The 17,000-nt window shown below is 31.9% G+C and overlaps 1 protein-coding gene and 1 long non-coding RNA gene across 4 annotated transcripts in view; one reads left to right on the forward strand and one right to left on the reverse strand.

Moving 5' to 3' along the window:
- LOC147025293 (enteropeptidase-like) overlaps nt 1-17,000 on the forward strand; it is a 381,080-nt gene that overhangs the window by 117,453 nt on the left and 246,627 nt on the right. The gene's annotated exons all lie outside the window — the stretch shown is intronic.
- Nucleotides 15,696-16,637, reverse strand: LOC147025294 (uncharacterized). The gene is made up of 3 exons (XR_015059446.1): nt 16,163-16,637; nt 15,901-16,065; nt 15,696-15,803 (listed from the first exon to the last, which is right to left on the reverse strand). It is a non-coding gene; the product is annotated as an uncharacterized LOC147025294 (long non-coding RNA).

Below are 17,000 nucleotides of genomic sequence, written 5' to 3' on the forward strand. Positions count from 1 at the left end.
GGCTCCTTGCATAATATAGATTCATTCCAAATGCAGTCACAACACTGCAGCCTGCTGAACGAGTTATTCACAACTCGTTAGTAGGGTAAGAATACTGATTCTGGCTCACTTTTCCCCATGTAAATGAATGGGGGATTTTCAGCGATTTATATTTTTTTTCCTTAAAAATAAACCCCCTTTTTATCCCAAGGTATATTTATTTGTCTCCCCTTTTAACTTGGAGGTTGAACCTCATTGAATTGAACACCTGGGGGTTGAACAGCTCACTCATTGAACCTATAAAGATTTGTTCATTCTCAAATTCCTTCAATAGTTTAATTTTCTTTGCACAATAATCCCCATCTAAAATATTGACAAACAAAACATTTGAATCTTTATATTTTTTAAGATACCCCATTTGTGCCATTACGAAATGATAAACTTCTCTTAATGCTCTTGTTTGACCACCTCCTGAGCCACATATCATTTTGAGATTATAGTAAATTGTTTTTTCATTGTTCAATTGATAACCATCAAAGTTTTCAGTCCATTCAAGGATATTCATTTTTTTCTTTACATCCTCTAACTTACTAGTTTTTAAATTAATTCTGTTATTTGTTTTATTTACCTTTGTTTTAGTTATTTTTTCAATAAGACTTATTTGATATTTTTCACATTCATTATGTTTTCCATTTATATACCAAGACTGAGATTTTCTCCACTCTTTAGTTTGATTAATACTTGGTTTAACCATTTATATATTGTGAAAAACGCAGCGGTAGCCCTTAAAAACCCTAACCCATCTTCCCATCGTTAAAACATAATCTATTTTATACACTCTATCATACAATATCCATATGGAACACAATCTATTCCATTATCTAAAATAAATCTCTTATCATCAAAGGCTCCTAATGCCTTTTTATTTACTTCTTCACTATATATGTTATGTTTATAACTTCTTATTGTATTCATTTTCCTATATTCTTCTTTCTTATTCATCAAACAATTATAATAATTTCTAAAAGTTATTGATTTCTTTATTACATATTTCTTTATTCCCTTTAACCTCTTATCAATCTGTTCACCATACTTATAAGCATATGCCTTTGCTCTCAATCCAATAAACTCACTCATTACTTTTCCACCCAACTCATCCTTAAACTTACCAATAACCTTTTCATTCTTTTTGGAAAATAACTCACTCTTCTTGCTGAAATTACTTGTATCATATACTCCAATATTTTTCTTCATATCTTCATAAACATCATCAGTTTTTATATCTAGGATAAAACTATCAGTATCCATATACAACAATGAAACATTTTCACCCTACTCTTTCTTTAAGTCATTATACAAATAATCATACATCAATATCTTTGATAAATCAAGAACTGCTGTTCCAATATAAATTGGTTTATCCATTACAATACTTTCCTTTTTCATATGAATTGCAGAAAAGTTCTCTGAAAAAACCTCTTCTCTCTCAAAACTTGGTTTATTTATCAATCTCGAAGCTTCTTTCCAAGATGTTGCGAATCTAATGTTTTGCCTGTTTCTAACATTTTCCATAGTCTTTCCAAATACAGCATTATTCATTAATTTATAAAAGTCCCCTTCAAATTTTACTTTTGTATTTGCTCTCATATCTGTATTGAATTGAATATACTTTTTCACCCAAGGACTTTGTTTAAATTTTAAAACTCTATGAATTTTAGCTACTCTCAATCCTTCTCTCAAAAACTGTTTTAAGCTTCTCTGATGCAAAACATATCCCTCTTTATCATAGAATGTTGTTAATAACTTTTCTGTTGATTTACCTTTAATATTAAAACTTTTATGATAATCACTTAACCATTCTTTCTTTGGAGTTTCTTTCTCACATGCAAAAGGAAGATCTTTATGCTTATTATGAAGATCACTCGGGTACCTCAAATCAACTTCAAAATAATAACCTTCTTCTTCGTCATTCAATTCCTCTTGAGAAGAAATAACAATATTCATCAAAGCCTTTTCATAATTCTTTTCTTCCACCCACTCTAATTTACCATAAGGTAGAGATTGAGACATTGCCCATCCATACAAATTATTAGCATCAAAATACATCAAATAATTACTATCTTTTTCACTATCATAATTTGGGAGATATTTATTATTTGCTTTAGCATATCTTTTTGAACATACTTGTGATATTCCACCTCTCTTGGACTTCTCAATCATCAAAAGCATATCCACATCACTGATTAAATCTATATCTTGTTTTGTCATTTTCAACATTGCACTCCAAGCTAAACCAGGAGCTGTGAAATAGTGGGCAGGATCTAATCCATAACAATTTTTATTATGACAGAGTGATCTAAAAGCTTCAAACACATCAGCTAACAATAAAACATCTGTTTTTAGATATAAATCGTGATATTCTCCAAGGTTCTTTATCTTAAATATTTTCCATATTTCTTGTGCGTGTTTATATTCCTTATCACTTATCTCTTCTTCATAAAGGTTATTATAGAAACTTTCTTTTGAAGGAAGTTGTGTTTCTTTAAATCTCATAAATGAATCCATATAATCATAAGGATAAATTCCCTTACTTGTAAGATTTTTCTCTTTACTTTGAATTTCATTCCTTGTTTGAATTTCCTCTCTCGTAAGAATTCCTTCTTTAATCAGAATTTCATCTTTAATCTGAATTTCCTCTTTAGTGAGAATTTCCTCTTTTGGAAAGAATGAATTAAGATTTGGAAAAGAGTCTGTGGAGCTTAGATTTGATGCGAGGTAGGCTAGTGGTGTTCCCATAAACTTGTAAGAATCTAAAAACCTAATACGAGTTATAGGTTTTGTGAATATCATTTTTGAAAATGAAATATACTTTTGACTTGTGTTTGTTATAGCAGAAATATTCCCTGGTGTTTTTGAAAGTTCATTTATAAATAGATGTGTATCATAGTTGGCGCTGTTGTGAAGAAAGACTGGAATAAAAAGAAGGTAATTTATAATTAAGATTACAACAGGAATGAGCGGGACCTCTATATTTACCAGTAAGATGACAATGGTCTCTAACTTTAAACTCCTTAATTTCCCCCTCACAAATATGACAGATATTGTCTCATTCTAAATTCTAATTTTTTCTTCTTTGGTTAATTTCATCGGTTCATTTGTTTCTTTCATTAATTTAGTGAGTCTCATACAATCCTTTTCTAATCGTTTTACAAACTCTTGTGAAGCATTTTTTCCACGATAATGTTCAAGTTTGTTATACTTTTCTCCAACAGATGATTTGATATAATAACAAAAACCACAAGGAATATCGTTTTGATATTTATTTGTATATGGTTCTTTTGGATTAGGAGAAGCAGTATTTATCTTTTTAAGGATACATTCAAAATCAGCGTATATCACAAATGGGTGCATGATAGATTTATTATAATCTTCAAAATAAATCTTTTCACCAGGTTTAGGCATTGTAATTACAGCTGATTTATGATTACTACAATATTTTGAATGTTGTTCTAATCGTTCTTTTGTATGAAATGAATTAAGACATCGCTTACAAGGATATATTTTGTTTGCTGTTCTGAATACCTGAGAAGAGATTAATCTTGATAAATTATTGATGTATGTGTAATGTGAATTCTTTCCAACACTAAAATATAAAAGGTCAATGTGTGTTTCTTCATTTTTATAGTTGTTTGAAATTTTTAATATTTGAACTTTGTTTGTATCCGTTAATCCATATACATTAATAGAAAGATTATTCTTTTTCTCAAATTTAGGAATATCTGTTAATGGCATTGGGAATTTAAAATCTTTAATGTCCAAGGTATTCTCATATTTCATATATTGTTTTACTCTTTCTGAATTACATTTTGGTGGATGTAAGTGAGCAAGAACAGACCAGAGAAAACATTTATTATCATTGTTCTTAATATTAACAACTGCCTTCTTTAGTTTTATTTCTTTTGGTAATTCAATATAAGAAGAAGCTTTAAGAGGGTTTGATTTTAGAATGTGTATATCTAAAAAGATGATTTTGTTAATGTTGAATCCACTTCCTAGCACTGTGTTATCAACATCCTCCTCTTGTCTTGATAGTTCTTCATAAACCCCACTATTCAAAAAATCTTGAAATGATGTTATAAAATGAAGATCTGTTCTCATATAAGGAGTTTGTTCTTCATCTTGTCTTTTCATATTCATTTTCACTCCCATATAAAACTTTAAAGTTTTTATTTCTTTTAATGTCTTTTTAATAAATTTTTCAACATCGGGTTTCACTATTTCAATTGATTCAGGTATTGATGATGGACTGGAGTTCTCCAAATTGAAAAATCCTTATTTTTATATGCCCTTTAAATGCCTCATCAGTGTTTTTAATATAATAGTCTCCCTTTACTTTAAACTCATTTTTCTTGTGTTTTTGTGATTGAAGATGTTGATTATAACTACTCTTCAAAACATCCTTTGAACAGATATCACAATGTTTTCTTTCCAACTCAAGAGGAGATATTTGATGAAATAGATTAAATGTGTGTTTGTTGGTTCGGAGGTGTTTTCTATAATGTTTATATTCGTGATTACAAACATCGCAGTACGTTGTATTCACCATATTTATAGAATAAAACTTTGCTTAAACTAAAATTTTCTTGATGAAAATTTCGTTTAATTTATAGGTGAATCTGTGCTTAAAAACATTTTATCCTCCAACTTTTTCACTTAATAAATACAATGTTTCAAGACACAAAAGACAAGTTTCAATCAATCTCTTCATCTGTTAAAGATACTGAGAAATATGTCAAGGATGTAAAATTGAACAAAGATAAATATAACAACTATTGGATAAAAACTATTATGGTAAATAATATGAGTTCTTCAATTTCCTTCAGTGGAAGGGCTTTTAGTATACCTGGTAGAACATCAATTAAAGTATCTCTAACAAAAGTTTCTCCTCTCCTTCTAGTAATATATTCAAAACTAGAAAAGCAATGAAACAAGAAAAAGTATCAAAGAACAAAAACCTTATGGATGAAGCTTTAGAAAGAAAAGATAAGACCATCTGTAATATGCAAGGAGAAATTTGTATTTTTTTCAACAACCCTAAAGATGTAAATCTTGATGAAATAAAGGATGTTAATATATCAGGTGAAATGACATTTCGTTCAATAGTAGTTAACGATAATTTTAAAATTACCTTTAATATAAAAAATGTTGTCGTTGAATCTGATAATGAAAAAAGTATATCGATATCGATGGTAATATACAACTAAAAGTATAGATGAATTTCAGTTTAAGTAAAGTTTTACTTTATAAATATGCTAGACTTTCCTGATTCTCCATATGACAAATTTGAGAATTGTCCCATGCGTGTGAAAGACAGGGATTAAACACAGAGTCAAAAGCCTATAAACAATGTATATTCTGTGATTATCTTCTAATTAATGATAATAAAAAATATAAAAGGAAAATAATTCTTTTAGATTTACACCAAAAATGAATTACTTCACAAGATTGATTAGAGAAATGAATGTAAAGTATGAGGATGATAACACACCTTTCCTTACAAGGGAAGAAACTGAACGTATAAGAGAAATGTTCAAAGGATTGTTGTTGTATATTATTCATGGATGTAATTTTCAGGGAAATATCAACACAAGATATTGTATAAATAAAATAATGGATTATCTTGAAATTAAGCCTGAACTTAGGATAAAATATAGAGTTTCTAAAAAAGCCAATAATAAATTAAATAACCTGTTTTTCAAATATATAAATGAATGATTTTTTACCTATTTGGGAAAATAAGATAAAATTTAACAACCATAAAATCTCCCAAATTCATTAAGATGTCTCATAGTTGGTTCAAGTGGATGTGGAAAAACCTGCTTACTTTTAAAAATGCTCCTCACTCCCAACTTTTTAGATTATGATAATTTAATAATTTTCACAAAGTCGAGTTTTCAACCAGAGTATCAACTACTCTCACAAGGTTTTAATGCTGGTCTTCAAAAAGAAGATATAATAGGTTTATTTAAACGTCAAAAAACCTAAATGATTATAACATTGAAGATATAATTCAACTATTTTGTGATACACAGAGATGTAAAAGAAATCAAATCTTATAACTTGTATTCTTAGTGATAATACGGATGATATACCGTCTCCCCAAGATTTGGATAAATCAAAAAAGAACCTCGTTATCTTTGATGATTGTGTTAATGAGAGAAACCAAACGGTAATGGACAGCTACTACACAAGAGGGAGACATTCTTCTTGTAATTGTATTTATCTTAGTCAATCGTACTTTCAACTTCCTCGTCGTTCCATCAGAAACAATGCTAATACTTTTATTTTATTCAAGTTAAATTCAATAGATATCAATAATTTTTGGAGAGATAATTGTTCTACATTATGTAGTAAAAAGAAATTTGAGGATTATATGAAGCACACGACTGAAAAATATAAATATATTGTTGTGAAACAAGATGAGATATTAAGGGATATATTTTTTGTTTTATAAACAATTACATATATAAATGACAACTATTATTATAAATCTTGTGGGTAAATCTGCTTCTGGAAAAAACTTTCATAAATCAAGGTTCTTGTGTAATACAAATGAGAATATTGTAAATTTACTTAAAAAACACCCCGTGATACGCATTGTATCAACAACAACTAGAGCAATAAGACCTGGAGAAGTAAAAGGTGAAGATTATCACTATATTTCAGTGGAGGAACATATGCGATTGAGGAATGAAGGACAAATATTTGAGGAGGTTTCTCTTGGTACAACAAAATATTCACATTGTAAGAGTGAGTTAAAGAAACTAAAATCTGGTGGTGTTGGGATATTAGAAACTAATCCAGAAGGAACGAGACAAATTATTAAATATCTGAGCGGAGTGAAGATTTTATCATTCGGTTTTGATGTTGATGAAGAAACTCAACACAAACGTATGAAAAGCAGAGATGCAAGGATTAGTGAAGAAGAAATTACAACTCGCATTAATGTTAATAAAGAATTTGATGAAATATTTAAAGAAAAGGATTTATTTGAACACATCTACTTGAATGATGAAGAAAAGGAAAATTTCCCTGTTGATCTTTACAATTCATTAAATGATATTTTACAATAAATAAATGGATACAAAAGAAAGAGCAAGAAGATTTAAGGAACATCAAGAGTTGGTTTCAAAAAGTTGTAAAACAACAGGAAGACATAAAGAAGAAACGCAGACAGAAACTAACGGGCGAAGAAGCATTTGAAAAAAAACAAGAGAAATTTTTAAACCACTTTTAAAAACTTCCCAAGAAAAAATGAAAGATGTTTCCACAGTTCCCACAGTAGAATATACTCCTAGAAAGCTTCAAATGTTAAAAGATTTCAGTCAAATGACGGAGGAAGAATTAGAGCATTTAGGAGAATTAGAATATGATGATGAAGGTTTATTTCAACAACTGGAAGAGATTAATCAACCCCTGATTATATTGTGAATGCTGTTCAAAACAATGAATATTCAGCGGATTCAAAAACCAAAGCAGGACTCATTCCAACAGAACAACCAGCAATATTTCATCTTGTTCAAGAAAAGGTATTGATATTTAATGATGAATTAAGGTTCTTAAGTTCTGCTCAACCCCTGTTAAAACTAACTCCGAGATTAATGTTTCTTCTCACAAAAGATGGAAGACAAGGTTCAACTGTGAGGGATGAATCAAAGTATATTGATAAACCATTGGATATGGAAAATAATGATGATAGAGTATATATTGATTTGCTGAACACTCTAAATTATAAGGTTATTCTTTCTGGTAAAAGTAGGAAGAATGAGAAGGAGAAACACATTATTCAGGCTTTAAGTATCCTTGGTTCAGGTATTAGTTTTCTTCCAAATGACCCATCGCAATTAGTTAATAGACTGTTATTGTTGTTCGGCAGTAAGAAGGCTGGAAATAACAATTGTTTTAATGAAGCATCAGCCATTTTAGACCAGTTGATGAACATGAAAATAATTAATAAATCTCAATATAAAGACATTTTAACTCATATTAAATAAGATGAGAAGCACAATCCTGAGTTTTAATTTCACAACAAGCGACCACACATCTTCATTCCCATACCCACTACAACTTGACACAACAAAAGAATATGAGGCATCTTTATTGTCCATGGAGACTTATAATACCTTATTTAATATAACCGAGAAAAATGACAAGTTTAGTTATAATCCGGGAAGTGGATACAAAACGATAACAGTCTCACCCGGAGCATACGAGATTTCTCAAATATCTTCCGAAATTGCTCGTCTTATGAAAGAACAGGGTGATGAACCAAAAAATATTGTTATAAACATTCAAAAACATACTTCAAAAACAACGATTAAAGTTAAAAATAACTACAAGGTTGATTTCACAATTGATAATTCATTTAGAGAGTTATTAGGTTTCTCCTCAAAAAGATTGAAACGAATGGGACGTTTTACAGTGATAATGTCATTCAAATATCCTCAGGAATAAATTCGGTGTTAATTCACTGTGATTTGATTGATGGTGCTTATAATGATGGATTAAAAACAAATACAATATTTTCATTCAGCGCATACTCAACCCCAATTGGTTATAAATTCAATATGGAGCCTAAAAATTTGGTTTATCTACCTGTGTCAGGAAAAACCATACACAGAGTAAATTTTAGGATAACCGACCAAGATAATCGTGTGATTTCTTTTAATGGAGAAGTTATATCCATCAGAATTCACCTACGTGAAGTTTTTCAATAAATAAATACGATGGTTATTGTGAGGAAGCACGAGTTGGGAAAATATAAAATAATTACAGGGGATGGGATGTTCCTTTCCCCGTACTACAAGGGTGAAGGTATGTATCTTGGTAGAGGATACTATAAACCTAAGAGACAAAGGGGTGTTGGACATCAATTTAGAGGAGATGGGATAATTGATACTCTCATAGGTATTGGTTCAACTATTCTTAAACATAAAGACCTAATTGGTTCAACTGCTTCTGCTGTGGGAAATGTAGCAGGTGCTGTAAAGAGTATAAAAGATGCTCAGAAAGAATCTCATAAATTACAAGCAATAAAGAAATTAAGAAAGGTAAAACTCAGTTGTCCCCCCAAGAACGACAGAAAATAATTCAAATACTTGGATCAGGGTTTCAAAAGTTTTAACATCTTTTTTCCTAAATAAATACAAGTATGGAAGCAATTGATAGTATCTATGATTTGGATGATACTATTATTATCTCAAACTCCACTAAAAAAGAAGATTACTTCAAGGTAAATGCAATAACTGGAACAGACTGGAATACAAATGGTACAAAAGTTTTGAAATAAATAATCAACAAACCTATTTGAATCTCTCCGAAAGTTTCTTGTTGTGTAAATTTAAATTCACTAAGGCTGGGAATAACACAAACGCTACACTTGTAAATGATTTCTTCTGGAAAATGTTTGATAGTGTGCGATTGTATATTGGAACACAAGAAGTTGAAGCGGTTGATTATGTCTCTGCTGTATCTGAAATGATGAAATTTACACTCTATACATTCAGTGATAGAATGGGAAAGGGGTCTGTCGAAGGTTTTATTCCTGATATGTCAACGGGAACAAACACAGACCCTGGATATATTCAAAGGAAAGGAATGTATAATGATGATACAAAAGCAGAAAATAGTTTTACTGTGGCAGTTCCTCTTAAAGGTATATTTGGATTTTGTGATTATGATAAAGTTCTGTATGGTCTTAAAATTAGATTTCAACTACAAAGGAATGATAATGAAAATAGATTGCTTTTTGGTGTTGGTAATGCTTTTGGTGATCAGAATAAATTTGTAATTGAGGAGATGAGTTGGTATATCAGTGAATATACTCCTAATCTTAAAACAGAAGAGATGTTGAATCGAAGACTTAACTCAAAAAAAACCACTCAGTGTATCATACCTCAAAAGAAGATGTCAACACGTTAAACTCAATCAAACTACTTACACGTGGAATTTGGGTGTTCTGGAAGGAAAGCCACGATATCTGTGGATGATTTTTAAAAAGCCAGATGGTGATACTGCGACTGATAAGAATAATGCATTGAGTGATAATGCTAAGGTGAAACAACTTTGCGTTTCTCTAGATGGAACATTTTATCCACGAGATAGATTGGAAATTAATTGGGAAAAAAATGATTTTGCTGAAGCATACAAGTCTTACCAAAAGGTGTGTGAAAGTAATGGAAATAAAGAACCTATTTTGGATATGACAGCATTTAAAAGTTTGTATACAATCTATACGTTTGACCTGAGCGCTCAAAAAGAAACTATAAAGTCTAATCGAGTGGATACTTCCCTATACATTGAAAGAGGAGAGAGTGAAGAAGTTGATACATATTGTTTGCTTTTGGAAGAAACAGAATTGCAGATTAATACAGATAATGGTGTGATGATTAGTCTCACATAATTTTTTGTTAAATAAATGAGTGGCAAAGTACCAACTGGGGTATATGTTAATCAAATCAATCTTCATAAACTATCATCTTGTGTTCAAAATCAAAAGCCTTGTACGATTAACGTTAATACAATTCAGAGAAAAGGAGCAGTAAGAATTGATGTTTTGCTCACAAGAGAACAGGTTAAAATCTTGAATGACACTGGCTCACTTAAAATTAAAATGACAAAACCAATGTTGAAAAATATTCAATAAGAGAGACGAGTGGAGGATTTCTCCCATTTCTAATTCCTTTATTTGCTGGTTTAAGTGCGGTTGGAGCATTGACGGGTGGTATTTCAACAGCGGTCAAAACTGCCAACGAAAGGAAGGCTCAACTCCAGGCTCAAAAAGAATTGGAAAGACATAACAAAGAGTTGGAGAAACAAATTAGTGGAAGTGGTGTAATTGTAGATTTTGCTGAAAAACTTGAAGGTCTGCCTGATAAAGCGAGATTGTTAGTTGGAGATATGCTTTCTTCTATAGCACAAGCAGGTGTAAAATTAACGAAAAGAGGTAATGGATTATATCTTTCTAATAAATAAATGAGCATTGATGAGTGGTTGAAAGAATTTGGAAAGAATACAACATCAAATTTACAACTTGCCAAATATTGTAAGAAATTAAAAATTCATAATGTGGTTATTTGTATGAGAGATGAATTAACAAATGTGTCGAAACATACAAAGAATATTATTATGAACTTAGAAGATAATGATGGGAACGGTTCTCATTGGGTTTGTATTTTTAATAGTCAAGACAAATATTATTTTGATAGTTTTGGTCTTCCACCACCTGTTGAAGTCATAAAATTCTTACAGAATGGTGTTTATCAAACATTTCAAGTCCAAGAATTAAATTCCAAGTGTTGTGGTCAATTATGTCTATATGTGTTATTTCAACTCAACAAAATAAAAAATTTTATGATATTATTTTTAATCTAATATAAATGACTTATGTTGGTAAAGATGGTTCTATCTTTGGTGTATCTCAAGAACTGGATATTGATTTATCAAATTATTACACAAAGGCACAGGCTGAACGACATAAATATAATATAAACAAAAATACTAACATGAAAAATGCTTATAAATTAAAAATTATCCAAGCCCGACTGACGCAAATGACTTGGTGAGATTAAGCCGATTATCACAATATATATACTTAAATAAAACGGCTGTGTATTCTAAAGATACAGAAGTGTTGATATTATCTCCAGGTCATACAGAATTCACAGTTCGAATTAAAATAAATTTTTATAAAGAAGGGCGTATCGTTTGTATGAGAATAGAACAATGGGGGTATGATATGAATGATTTAGGGTATAATTGGTCATTTAAAATTAACCTCGAAGACCTGGAACAATTAAATCAGTCTCGTAAGGAAGAATATTATCCACTTGGTATCGAGAATGAGTTTTGTGGAGCCACGATTAGTAAACAACAAATAAAAGAATTTAATAAGGGTAAATATAATAATGGTTTTGCCCTTGTTTATCTCATGAAAACAGAAAAAACAGGATTATATATAATAAGTAAGGAAATACAAAATGATTTAACTATGGGAAGATGGGAAGGTGCTTTGTTCCATAATATTATTCTAACATATATTTCTAATACATAAATGACAGCAAGAAGGCTTCAAGAAAATTATCATTTCTGTGTTCAAGCATACCTTCAAGAAAAGGGTATTCGGTATTTTAATAAATATGTTCTACAACATAAGAATGAGGTATTTTCAATAAAAGATTGGCATTATGCTGATGTTGATAAACCAACAACTTTAGATTTAATTAGAATGTTAAATAATGAAAAAAATTATAAGGTTAAGAAAAGGTAAGGCTCTTTTAGAAATTCAAAAGAAATTTTATTGGTATCCTGTTGTAAAAAATTATTTTGGATACAGGAATAACAAGAAATCCTGATGAATATATGTATAATATTCTATGGGGTGTAAACGATTCAAGTATAGTAAGGGATGAGGAAGGAGTTGAAGAAGAGAGGGAAGAGGAGGAAAAGGAGGAGGAGGAGGAGAGAGAAGGAGGAAAGAGAGAAGAGAGAGAGGGAGGAAAGAGAGAATGAATAAATATCAAAATATGGAAACCAGTGAGATTCAAAAGAATAGAGGTATTAAAGAAATTAACTTATCTCACCAGGAGGAATACAAAGAATTAAAAAGTCTATTTACAATACTTTCGACAAGACTATCGACATCGAGAAGACATGTATTTTAATTCATTTTTTTCTTCAATAAATGGAGGAGAGAGTGAAGGCATTTCTAAGGATTCTTGATGTTTTAAAAATTAAGATTCAAATGTGCATGTTGGAAACTAAAAAAGTTTTTGCACTCTGCAGGAATTTTTCTCATAAATAAATGAGTTATTGTCTCAAATGTAAAAAGAAAACTAATACTTTAAAATGTTTCATCTATTAAAAGTAAAAATAACAGGGTTGTACAAAAAGGTATATGTTCGGTGTGTGGTTCAAAAACAAATTAATATATCTCCAAACACAAACTCGGAGGAGATATACAAAAGTTTTTATCAGGAAGTAAATTTACAACTTCTGGAATACCAGGGGAATTACATCTACCAGGGTATTCTTTCTGTGGTCCAGGCACAAACTTGGATAAAAGATTAGATGAGGCAGACAATCCTAAATCATGGAGAAAACCCATCAATAGAGTTGATGAAGTGTGGATGAGACACGATATTGATTATGGGAATACCACAACTTTGGAAGAAAAGCATGAAGCCGATAGAGAAATGTTGTATAATTTGTCTCCGATACAAAATCCAACCTTGAGAGAAAAAAGTTGATCGGTTCATCGTGAAGAAGATGATCAGTGCTAAATTGAAACTTGGAAATTCAAAAATGTTATCGGCTCTAATGATGTCATTAAGACTGAAGAGCAATTAGCTGATGAATTACATAAACCAATATTCACAAAGTTTCAGAGAAGGAAAGTTTATTCCAAGGAAGTTGATTATATCTGGTCTGCTGATTTGATTGAACTCAATAATGATAAGGGGTACAAGTATGCTTTAACCGTTATTGATTTGAGGAGTAGATATGCGTGGGTTGTCCCTTTAAAAACAAAACAGGTAATACTCTTATGTTAGCTTTTCAACAGATATTTAATAAAAGTAAGAGAAAACCTAAGAAATTGTGGACTGATGAGGGTAGAGAGTTTTATAACAAGACATTTATGAATTTTTTAAAAATAACAGTATTACATTATACAGTACCTTTAATGAAGGGAAGGCAGTTGTTGTTGAACGTTTTAATCGTACCTTAAAGAGAGACTATATAAAAAATTCACACAACTCGGTTCACAACAATGGTTATCTTTTATTCAGGATATTGTGGATAAGTATAATGACACGATTCACACGTCAACGAATATGAAGCCATCAGAAACATTTACAAAATTAAAATATGAAAAAGAGATTAATGTCAGAAAACCTAAGTTCAAAGTTGGTGATATCGTAAGAATATATAGGTGGAAATCTCATTTTGAAAAGGGTTTTACTGAACGATGGACGAAAGAACTTTTTAAAATTGTTGATGTAATAGATACAGTTCCTTGGACTTATAAAATATATGATTTGGAAGGGGAAGAGATTTTAGGTTCATTTTATTCACAGGAATTACAAAAGACAAAACTAAGCAGATAATACACCTTTGTGGACACTAGAGGGACAAGTCCGAGGTGTATAACAGTATATAATGTGTGTCAAGGGGTGGACGTTCTTACATCTGTGAACCCCAAACACAGAATCCTCAACTGAATAGTCAAGGCTTAACTTTTGTTTGTGTGTGTGTGTGTGTGCAATGGGAGCAATAGGTTGGCGCTTCACTCCCTCCTACTATACACCGTTGTGGACACTCGAGGGCCAAGTCCGAGGTGTATAACAGTATATAATGTGTGTCAAGGGGTGGACGTTCTTACATCTGTGAACCCCAAACACAGAATCCTCAACTGAATAGTCAAGGCTTAACTTTTGTTTGTTGATGTGTATGTGTGTGTGTCCCAACCCTCACATTCAAAATCTCAACCCCAACCCTCACATTCAAAATCTCAACCCCAACTCAATCCTCGCCCAACACAATGTCTTTTTCAAAATGAGATTTCCACCTATATATATATATTTTACGTTTTTTTTCTCTTCTTCCAATTCTGTCTTTTAAGGCTTTCAGGTTTGATGACGTAGAAAGGGGGAGTAAGCCTGCACTTTCTTCCCAGAACGAACAATGTATATATATATATTTTTTTTCTCTTCTTCCAATTCTGTCTTTTAAGGCTTTCAGGTTTGATGACGTAAAAAGGGGGAGTAAGCCTGCACTTTCTTCCCAGAACTTTCTTGATCTTGCTCCCATCAAGCACCATCCGACAAAGAACTACATCGATAGGTTTAGATCCCAAAGAGTGATAGCAACTCCAAAAGTCTCCAAAATATAAATAAATAAAATAATAATAATAATAAATAAATAAATAAATAAATAAAAGCCCCCAAAAAAGTTTCAAGTGTCCAACATAAACCCAACTTTCCAAGTCTTCAAGGTATAACCACATTCCCGTTGAGTTTCCAAGATATGTATCACATTGTGAGTTATCAATCCAGAACCCACATTTCAAGTATTCAAAGTAAAACCAACTTACAAAGTCTCTTAAGGATAACTCATTTACTGATTTTTCAAAATTTGTGAGTCTCCAAGGTAGGACCCATATTTAGAACCATCTTGGCAGAACCCTTTTCCTGAGTCTCCAAGGTAGTTATTTAAACCATCAAGGCAGAACTCATTTACTGATTTTTTCAAAATTTGTGAGTCTCCAAGGTAGGCCCCATATTTAGAACCATCTTGGCAGAACCCTTTTCCTGAGTCTCCAAGGTAGTTATTTAAACCATCAAGGCAGAACTCATTTACTGATTTTTTCAAAATTTGTGAGTCTCCAAGGTAGGCCCCATATTTAGAACCATCTTGGCAGAACCCTTTTCCTGAGTCTCCAAGGTAGTTATTTAAACCATCAAGGCAGAACTCATTTACTGATTTTTTCAAAATTTGTGAGTCTCCAAGGTAAAACTTGTATTCTGGCTCATCAAGGTATAACTTGTTCAGTGGGTATTGTCTTGATAACTCACAATGAGTACTATTGCTGTAAAACTCTTTTTCAGGATTTTGCTGGTCTCCAAGGTATAACTCTTTGGTTGGGTCATCAAGGGCAACTCGTTCTGTGGGTCTTGGTCGCTCATAAGGTCTTCAACCAAGCCAACAATTTCGCCCCAAGTTGTAGCAAAAGCAGTATTTTCATTTCGTATTTCAGACACAATTTCCTGTGAGAGAAAATAATAATGTATTAATTAAGTTATTTAATTATTAAATGAGTATGCTTCAATCAAAGTTTGAAAATAGGAAAATAAAAAATCTTACCTCAATAGATAAGAGGTTTGAATCCAGTTCATCAACTTGAAGGTTTAGTTCCATAGAAGACAGAGAGTTCCAAGGAACACCAAAGTCATCCCACTCAAGGTCTTCAACCAAGCCAACAATTTCCCCCCAAGTTGTAGCAAAAGCAGTATTTTCAGATACAATTTCCTGTGAGAGAAAATAATAATGTATTAATTAAGTTATTTAATTATTAAATGAGTATGCTTCAATCAAAGTTTGAAAATAGGAAAATAAAAAATCTTACCTCAATAGATAAGAGGTTTGAATCCAGTTCATCAACTTGAAGGTTTAATTCCATAGAAGACAGAGAGTTTGAGACAAGCACACAGAACACCATTGCCAGCAAGAACAAATGTTTAAAATGGAGCCTGGGTTTGAAACTTTTATAGAGAAAGACTGGTGGGTGTGGTTTCCTTTGGAAATTCCCTGGGCAAGCCTAGGCAAGCCTTCATTGGGAAATTTTTCAAAACCATAACATCCTGTAATTTTCTAGTGATTTCTTTGTGAGTCAGAGATGAACTGGAAATGATGTAAGAGTGGGCGGGGCTTAGCAAAAGTAGGCGGAGCTTAGGAAAAGTGGGCGTGGCTTAGAAAAAATACCTTATGAAAAGTGGGCGGAGCTTAGCAAAAGTGGGCGTGGCTTAGAAAAAATACCTTATGAAAAGTGGGCGGAGCTTAGCAAAAGTGGGCGGAGCTTAGGAAAAGTGGGCGTGGCTTAGAAAAAACCTTATGAAAAGTGGACGGAGCTTGGCAAAAGTGGGCGAGGCTTAGGAAAGTGGGCGTGGCTTAGAAAAATACCTTATGAAAAGTGGGCGGAGCTTAGCAAAAGTGGGCGGAGCTTTGGAAAAGTGGGCGAGGCTTAGAAAAAACCTTATGAAAAGTGGGCGGAGCTTAGCAAAAGTGGGCAGGGCTTAGCAAAAGTGGGCGGGGCTTAAAGAAAAGTGGGCGGGGCTTATTGAATACCTTGTGGAAAGTGGGCGGGGCTTAACAAAAGTGGGCGGGGCTTAAAGAAAAGTGGGCGGGGCTTAACAAAAATAACCTGTGGCTCAGGAGGTGGTCAAACAAGAGCATTAAGAGAAGTT

The sequence above is a fragment of the Eptatretus burgeri genome, chromosome 6, assembly GCF_056783735.1.
Source record: "Eptatretus burgeri isolate ZD-2024b chromosome 6, Ebu_testis_v1, whole genome shotgun sequence".
Taxonomy (NCBI): Eukaryota; Metazoa; Chordata; class Myxini; order Myxiniformes; family Myxinidae; genus Eptatretus; species Eptatretus burgeri.